Genomic DNA, 8,931 nt, shown 5'->3' with positions numbered 1-8,931 from the left:
ATTTAGGCTTCTCTTAGTGATTTCATTGCTGCCAGCCTGAATTATCACTAAGGGGTAATAATCGGAGGGGTGAACCAGGCCAGGAAGTTTGCTGGTAATGTCCCTGACCTGGGCCCCAGGTAGGCAGCAGACTTCCCCACAGGTAGGGTCCGGCCGACATATGGGGCCCTCTGTTCCCCTTAGAAGGGAGTTGCCTATGTTATAAATGAAGATACAACTCAATCTGAATTTAGTAATATTTATAAAAGGCAAGTAAACAGCGCTGGGTGCACGGGGAGTCTATGCTTACCAACACGCACACACAACCGTCGAACTTTCTAAATATATAGAACGTTGCTTTTACATATTCATAAGAAACCCGAGTATGCCTATACATATGTATAATCAGAAGAGGTATCAATTGAAACATAAACATGGCAAAGTTTTCCGAATTCTGGCAAGTGTTTAACAAACAATCCTTTAAGTCTATTACTATTAATGTCCATGACTGGGGGAGCATAGCTGGAGTTGGTAATCCTGGTTGAAGTGCTCCCATATCTTCCATGACTTATTTTTTCTCAGATCATATAACAGTCTCCATTTTCCATTCCTTTTCTTTATTACAAATACCGGAGAATTCCAGGGCTAGTCGTGGGAACAATATGTCCCGCTTTAAGTTATTAAGCAACTCGGCCTTCGGGCCTTATGTACCCTATTCCTCCCGGATCGAAGGGAAACAGATCCGGCTCCTTTTCAGGGCCTATAGGGCCTGGATCAAAAGGAATGTCCAGGTCACCAGGGGGCATAACAGCAAAGGCCTGCGATGGCGGCAGCGCCGGGGGGGCCGATGGTGTAGCAGAAGGATCGGTGGATGAGCCCGCAGCTCCCTCACTATCTGGCAAACCACACGTTTCTGATTGTGGTCGCATATGGCTCTTCAAGGCCTCAGAGACTGCTCGCCAGGTGTCGAGCAATACCACCACAACCTTGTCGTTTTTAGTAGCTGAGTCCCACACCTTGACCTCAGTTTGGTCCCATGTTTCAGGATCATAAACTGTCTGACTGTTAATAAAGGGAATAAGCTGTAAGGTTACCAGGAAAGTCTTTGTTTCTAAGGACGTATGATTCCCCATAGGACGCAACTGCTTACCTTCAGCCAGCGAGGGGCAGTTGTGTGCGCGGGTCCGCTTCTCTCAGCTTGAGCTTCCTTCCAGCTCCGATGCGCGTATTTCCAGCGACTTTCTGTACGAGCTTCTTAGAGCGGTTTGCTGAGTTTGGCCGAACCTATCTTCATTAGGCGATCAATGTCCCTGTTCCTGTCCTGGTCCCCGTTCTGTTAGCCTGTCCCTGTTCCTGTTGTTTATGTCCCTGTTTTTCTTCAGGTCCCTGTTCGGGTGCCATTTGTGGCGTAACGACCACACGGACACCAGGGTTCTTTTAGGATCAGTAACTGCTACTACTTTATTGATGACAGAACATCATATCGTGTTGCATCCCATACTGAGGACAGGCTCCCTTCTTATACCATTCGCCCCACAGCAGTCCTTTTCCACTAACTCTTCATTGGTCGAACAACTTTGCCCGGCAACCAGCAAACCCCCAGTAACTTCCATGCCTTAACGGCGGGAGAACAAGCAACCCGAGACGGCACGGCGTCTCCTGAATCACCCTTCTTTGTTCCCCCTAAACTCTTTACATTCCTGATGGCCTCATCGTTAAGAGTCCGATGTTATCACCAACCATGGGGCTTGTCGACTCCCATGGCCACACTCCCACATCTCCCCCTTCTTTATTAACATCAACCATCTTCTTGACACGAATTATTACTCCATATATCACACCTACAACCATTACCCTTCTTTCCTTCTAGGTGGAGGAAGTCTTGAGGCATGGAGTCAACTTCCGTGCCTTAAGCAATTCTACCACATCCTCATCTACCTGTCCCTCAAACTTCAAATCCTCAAACCTATTGTGTAAAGGCACCTGGGGAGGTGGGGTGGTCCTTAATTTCTCCACCTCCTCCTTGAACTCTGCCACCAGGCTGATCAGTTCCTCCACCTGCTCACAAAATATGCAGGCAGGATCTCAGACACACCTTGCAGCTGGAGACCTGAACGGCCACATTTTGGGGCAGATAGTGGGTCTGGGTTGCCAGTCCTTTTGGCAAAAGCTTTCTGCCTGGTGGAGACCGCGGTGGGGTTTGCTGTCTGGCAGGTGTGCTGGTCTCCTGAGGGGGGAGGGATCCTCTGCCCTGTGTGCCCTGCCATGCCGTGCTCCCCAGGGGCTGCCGTTGTACGACAGAGCAGGGCCTCTCCCGGCTCTGCCTAAGCCTCGCCAGCGGACGTTGTGAGGGCTGCCAGGTCCTGGGGGCTCCCTCGAGTGGCCTCGGTGTAGGGACCCCCCTGCCCACTGCCATCCCCCGCTCCCTGCAGGACACGTCTGCCCCCGGGCTGATCGCCTCGGCAAGTGACTGCACCCTGCCCCGCCGGGTTAAGTGGAAAAGACATCAGAGTGGTGATATTTCACCGCTATTCCTTCTGTTCTTCCAAACGTTACTAAGCATTTGAGTGCCATGCACACCTTTATGTCTTTTTGCTCAGACATCTATGGGAAGTTAGCAGGGCATCTGGGAAGCAGCTGTATATAGTACTCAGTTAAGAGAAAAAAGATGAAGCACCCGCACATCCAAAATCCACCCCTACCCCCCACCACACACATACACATATGAATAGGACAACCAACCCCCACAATGTGTGCTAAAACCACCTCTAAGTGCTTAACTCTAAAACTTCAGCCATAATGAATCCAGTTAATTGTCTACTGCTCTTTAGAAATGCCTAAATTCTCACCTACATTTTGTTCCCCCGAAGCTCCTTAAAGTTGTAGATGTATCCATTTGGATAAACTACAAGTTAGAGCATTCACCAAGGATGTGGGAGACTCAATTCCAACACCCTTCCGGGACAGTCTCCTGTACCTTAGATGTGTATTGTAATTGCTGCGTACTCTTGATTGTGCTTCATTGCTAAAGCTGCCTTTTCGATAGTCTTGCTAAATGTTCTGCAGAAGAGCAAGATAAAAGTGTAAAAGTGACCTCATATTCTAGTGATAAAGGCACTCAGTTATGAGGGAGACTCTAGATTTCTGCCCCATTTCCATTAAACATATATGCACTTTTAGGAATTAGAACCCTAGGATTGGTATGAGTTTGTCTTCATCAGGAGGGAGAGGATGACATCATTTAGAGAAAAAGGAACAGAAGACATCAAGAATTGATTGTTAAAAGTTCTCTGTCATTAGCAGGACTAAAGGGTAAATAACACTTTGGATAACAGAATTTCAGTGTTTATCTGCTCCATGAAAAGCCTCTTTCAGCACAAGTGTTTCATTTTGAGCATGGGCTATATCTCATAGTTACATTAATTCTATTCTGTAGTTGGGCGGGTTACAGTTTGGCTATGGCATACTCAGTCTCTCTCATGGCCCAACATATACAAAGAATGTGTCCATCCAGCTACCCTTCACATCACCTATGATCTTATCCTTTTACTTTTAGACAGGTACCCATGTTGTAATTTTGGACCTGTAAAACTAACTTTTAGGCAGACTGTCTCAGGAAATTACCATGTTACTGCACTCTCCATTTGTGAAGACCTATCATACTGTGGTGGCTTTATACTGATGACTAGCTAAACTCCAGCACACCACTCTCTCACTCCCCCTTCTCAAAGGAACAGGGCGGACAAAATACAATGAAAAAAGGCTCAGGGGTTGAGGTAAGGGCAAGAAGATCACTCACCAAGTACCATCGTGGACAATATAGACTCAGCATAGGGAGAATAGTATAGTTTATTGCTTATTATTAACAGACTAGAGCAGTGACAAATTAAAAGCAAACACTTTCCCCCCTATCAACCCTCTTCTACCTCCTCCCCCTGAGCAGCTCAGGGGAATAGGGATTGGGAGTTGTGGTTGGTCCATAACACTTCACCTCCGATATTCCTTCATCCTCACGCTCTTCCTCTGCTCCAGCATGGTCCCTTCCATGGGATGCCATCCTTCCCAAACTGATCCTACATGGGCTTCCCACAAACTGCAGCTCTTCAAGAATTCCGACCTCGGTCCATACTGTGGGGTCCAACCTTCAAGAGTGAACTGCTCCATCATGCTTCTCTCATGGGCAGCAGCTCCCACCACAGGCTCCTCTCCATGGGCTGCAGTTCTGGCACAGATTCTGCTTGCTCCTACAGGAGTTCTCTGTGGACTACAGCCTCCTTCAGGCCAGGTCCACCTGCTCCAAAATGGGCTCCTCCACGGGCTGCAGCATGGAGATATCCATGAGGAAATGGTTGGCGACCTACTACGGAGCTTGGATGTGCGCAAGTCGATGGGGCCGGATGGGATCCACCCAAGGGTACTGAGAGAACTGGCGGAGGAGCTGGCCGAGCCGCTTTCCATCATTTATCGGCAGTCCTGGCTATCGGGGGAGGTCCCGGTTGACTGGCGGCTAGCCAATGTGACGCCCATCTATAAGAAGGGCCGGAGGGCAGACCCGGGGAACTATAGGCCTGTCAGTTTGACCTCAGTGCCGGGGAAGCTCATGGAGCAGATTATCTTGAGGGTCATCACGCGGCACTTGCAGGGCAAGCAGGCGATCAGGCCCAGTCAGCATGGGTTTATGAAAGGCAGGTCCTGCTTGACGAACCTGATCTCCTTCTATGACCAAGTGACGCGCTTGGTGGATGAGGGAAAGGCTGTGGACGTGGTCTACCTTGACCTCAGTAAGGCTTTTGACACCGTTCCCCACAACATTCTCCTCGAGAAACTGGCTGCTCGGGGCTTGGACTGGCGTACGCTTCGCTGGGTTAGAAACTGGCTGGATGGCCGGGCCCAGAGAGTTGTGGTGAATGGAGTCAAATCTGGTTGGAGGCCGGTCACTAGTGGAGTCCCCCAGGGCTCGGTACTGGGGCCGGTCCTCTTTAATATCTTTATTGATGATCTGGATGAGGGCGTCCAGTGCACCCTCAGTAAGTTTGCAGATGACACCAAGCTAAGTGCGTGTGTCGATCTGCTCGAGGGCAGGAAGGCTCTGCAGGAGGATCTGGATAGGCTGGAGCGATGGGCTGAGGTCAACTGCATGAAGTTCAACAAGGCCAAGTGCCGGGTCCTGCACCTGGGCTGCAACAACCCCAAGCAGAGCTACAGGCTGGGAGATGAGTGGCTGGAAAGCTGCCTGGCCGAGAAGGACCTGGGAGTATTGGTGGATAGTCGGCTGAATATGAGCCAGCAGTGTGCTCAGGTGGGCAAGAGGGCCAACGGCATCCTGGCCTGTATAAGAAGCAGTGTGGCCAGCAGGTCTAGGGAAGTGATTGTGCCCCTGTACTCGGCTCTGGTGAGGCCGCACCTCGAGTACTGTGTTCAGTTTTGGGCCCCTCGCTACAGGAAGGACATGGACGTGCTCGAGCGAGTCCAGAGAAGGGCGACCAAGCTTGTGAGGGGTCTGGAGAACAAGTCTTACGAGGAGCGGCTGAGGGAGCTGGGCTTGTTCAGCCTGGAGAAGAGGAGGCTCAGGGGCGACCTCATCGCTCTCTACAGTTACCTGAAAGGAGGCTGTAGAGAGGTGGGGGTTGGTCTATTCTCCCACGTGCCTAGTGACAGGACGAGGGGGAATGGGCTAAAGTTGCGACAGGGGAGTTTTAGGTTGGATGTTAGGAAGTACTTCTTTACCGAAAGGGTTATTAAGCATTGGAACGGGCTGCCCAGGGAGGTGGTGGAGTCACCGTCCCTGGAGGTCTTTAAAAGACGTTTAGATGTAGAGCTTAGGGATATGGTTTAGTGGAGTACTTAGTGTTAGGTCGGAGGTTGGACTCGATGATCTTGAGGTCTCTTCCAACCTAGAGAAATCTGTGAATCTGTGAATCTGCCACTAAAACTCCGTCTACCTCATCCTAGAGGGCCCACTTTCCTCAGAGTAAAACCCTGCTTATATGACCAGGTGTGGAGACTTCAGTCTGCTGTATTTTATCCTATGGAGACATTTGCCTGGATGTTTATTTGTTTTAGAAACTGAACAACATCCATGTGCGGTGGCATATTTTTGTGCTGACTTGATGGGAGTCACTGAGTGAAATGCTGGCAGGCAGGAGATGAGATTTAGTCTCCTTGCTGATGTCCTTTTCACTCAGGTGGTGATTTTGTTGCCAGAGGAAAGATTTAACATATTTTAAATAATCTCTGAAGTGATCTTTCCCAGATCCCAGATCTAACACCTAATCCTTCATTAACATTTTGCTCTGTTACCAATCCCCTCACACAGTAGTGAATAACTGATTGTTATCAGCCATATCAATTCCTCTCATCATGCTGAAGGCAGAGAAGTATCTTCTGTTTTGTAGGAAGATTAATACTAGTTTCATAATGAAGGGAACAAAGATTTGGGATGGGAGTTAAGCATGCCTTAGTCAGTACGTGTAGGGGAAAAAACAACAGCAAAGAGGCTGGCTTTATTCCTGGGTTAATGATAAAATTAAAGCTGGCCCCAAATGACAGATTTTTATATTTTAAACTAACTGTGCTGTATAATACTGAATAATTAGTCAGTCTTTGCCTATAGTAGTCTACTAAGATTTTTGTTTATTTATTTATTTATTTATTTTTGTGCCAGCTGGTGATATTTTCCCTGTTTTTCTGCTAACAATTCTGTTGAGAATTTGGCATCAGGGTGAGAAAGACTTTTTAAAATTTGCTTACTGCCACCTAGTTAACATATGAAGCATTTAAAACCAATTTAAAATAAGTATTGGTACTTAAAAAAAAAAAAAAAAGAAACAGAAAAAAAGTCATATGTTTTTGAGAGGAAGGTTATCATCTATTCCAATTCGAGCTGTAGATCCTGCAAAATCAGAATCATGGAGTTTTTATTAGAGGTTCTCTAGACCAGAGCTCTATCTCTTGAAAAGCTTGTAAATATAAACACACCCTTCATGTAAATAACCTTTCTTTGGCTATCATTATATAATGTTTCATAGTCTGATTTGAGTATTTTTGTTCACCAGTTTGGTTAGATATGTCAGCAAAATGTATCAAACTCTTACTGCTTGGCTTGGTATTTGTACACTGAATCCTCACATTCTAGAACTTATAAAGTTTAACTATGACAAGAGTAGATATCCCCATTATGTTAGGAGTTAAGGTCAACGTTTTAATAAAAATATTTGGGGAAAAAATTACATGCTTACAAAATCAGCTCATGTATGTACTCAGATTTGGCTTGATATGTAAAAATGATAAATGGATCAGATTTGAAGGTTATGACTTCAAATGCTTTTGAAGAATGTTAGAAAAACACAATTTGAAAGCTTAGTAACTTGAGAGCAAATGTAAGCTCACCACTCAATAATGGACCAAAATAAATTTTCGTAAGTGTCCCAAAAGAAATTAAAATATTAAATCTAAATTTTAAAATGCTGCGAGCAACTGGTTAGAGAAACCATTCATTCTTATTTTAATACTATCAGTTATTATATACAGGAGAAGATAAAACTAGGAAATGTGCTTCAACTAAGCCATAAACATTTGCACATCTCTATGGAACTATATTTTTTTACATTCCACCTATCCATTTAAGCAATGGACAAAGCAGATGAAAACTGCATTTTTTGTAGTACATCAAAAAAAAATAAAGTTTCAAAGTTCATCCATAAAAATAAAGTTTCAAAATTAGTTAATGCTACTTAACTAATAAAGTTTCAAAATTAGTTAATACCACTGGTTTTAACTTTTATAAAGAGATGTTCTAATGCATTTTTCACTGATCTGTTCTTTAATAGCTCTTAAGGCCACAGATATTTCCCTAGAAATTTTGCTACCCCGGAATAATATGAAAGAAAAACACTCAGAGATGAAAAAGTCAGTTTATTTCTCATTCTCATGTTTTTCATGTGAAGTAATCATTGCCCTTGCTACTATATAAATGAAGAGTTGTGATGACACCTCTGCTAACTGACAGTCACTCAGACAATACTCCTGTTCTGCTTCTGGCTTCTCTCATTCATACTTTCTGTACTTGTATTTATTTCATTTCTCACGTAGAGATCTTTCGTCACCTATCAGATTGACCTCAGCCTCAGTCTAATTTACTACTACACAGTTAAACAATCAGTAACAGCTTTTCTCACCCATAGATATAATGCTCATTCCACTTACATTCTAGCAAGTTTTTTTTTTTACATATATATGTATGTATGCATGCATGTATATGTTCATGAATTACCTTTGTGATTGCACAAAGCAGACCCCATGTATTTTTTCCCCCTATCTTCCACCCTGTAAACTTTATGATCTTAGAAGAGAGGAAAGATGACAGAGAATTTAACTTTCAATGGTTTTTAAGTACCTGGAGTTTTCCAAACACTTGCTCACTTGCTATTCTATACTGGTAGAGTATCCTATAAGTAAATAATGCTTTCAGGAATAAGACCCTTTTTTTTTTTTTTTTTTTTTTTTTTTTTAGGGAATGACATCTTAGTGTTTACTGCAAATCAACTTGAATGAAGTAACTGGGAAATAACATTTTTAACAAATGAATTTGTTCTAGTACATTTCCAAACCATTCATAACCATCTTCTCTCCCTCATGCCCTCAACTCCAACAGAAAAGCCCTTATGTAAACTTTTTTCTGTTCTTCCTCTGTATTCTAGGGGCAAAGGCATATTCCTTCCTTGTATCAGGAATGTATCAGGTCATTGTACAGAGGACTGTAAAAAAGGAAAAGAAGTGAGTTCAGAGCTGGACTTACCTAGGAGGGACAGAAAATGGGTCACATAAATCTGACATGTTCCTAGTGAAAATGTATTTAAATGCTTGGCTTTCTGAGGCACTTTTGTAGATTTAAGAGGTCTGCCCACCATCTCAATAAACATGTTTTAATAATCCATTCATAAACATATTCTT

At 44.5% G+C, this 8,931-nt stretch overlaps 1 long non-coding RNA gene across 1 annotated transcript; it reads right to left on the bottom strand.

Moving 5' to 3' along the window:
- Positions 1–226: 226 nt before the first annotated feature.
- LOC310899769 lies at positions 227–1,267 on the bottom strand. The gene is made up of 2 exons (XR_014584649.1): positions 1,130–1,267; positions 227–1,041 (listed from the first exon to the last, which is right to left on the bottom strand). It is a non-coding gene; the product is annotated as an uncharacterized lncRNA (long non-coding RNA).
- Between the last annotated feature and the right edge of the window lie 7,664 nt (positions 1,268–8,931).

This window comes from Anser anser (genome assembly GCF_964211835.1).
Source record: "Anser anser genome assembly, chromosome: 1".
Lineage (NCBI taxonomy): Eukaryota > Metazoa > Chordata > Aves > Anseriformes > Anatidae > Anser > Anser anser.
This window is presented reverse-complemented; position numbering and strand designations above follow the sequence as displayed.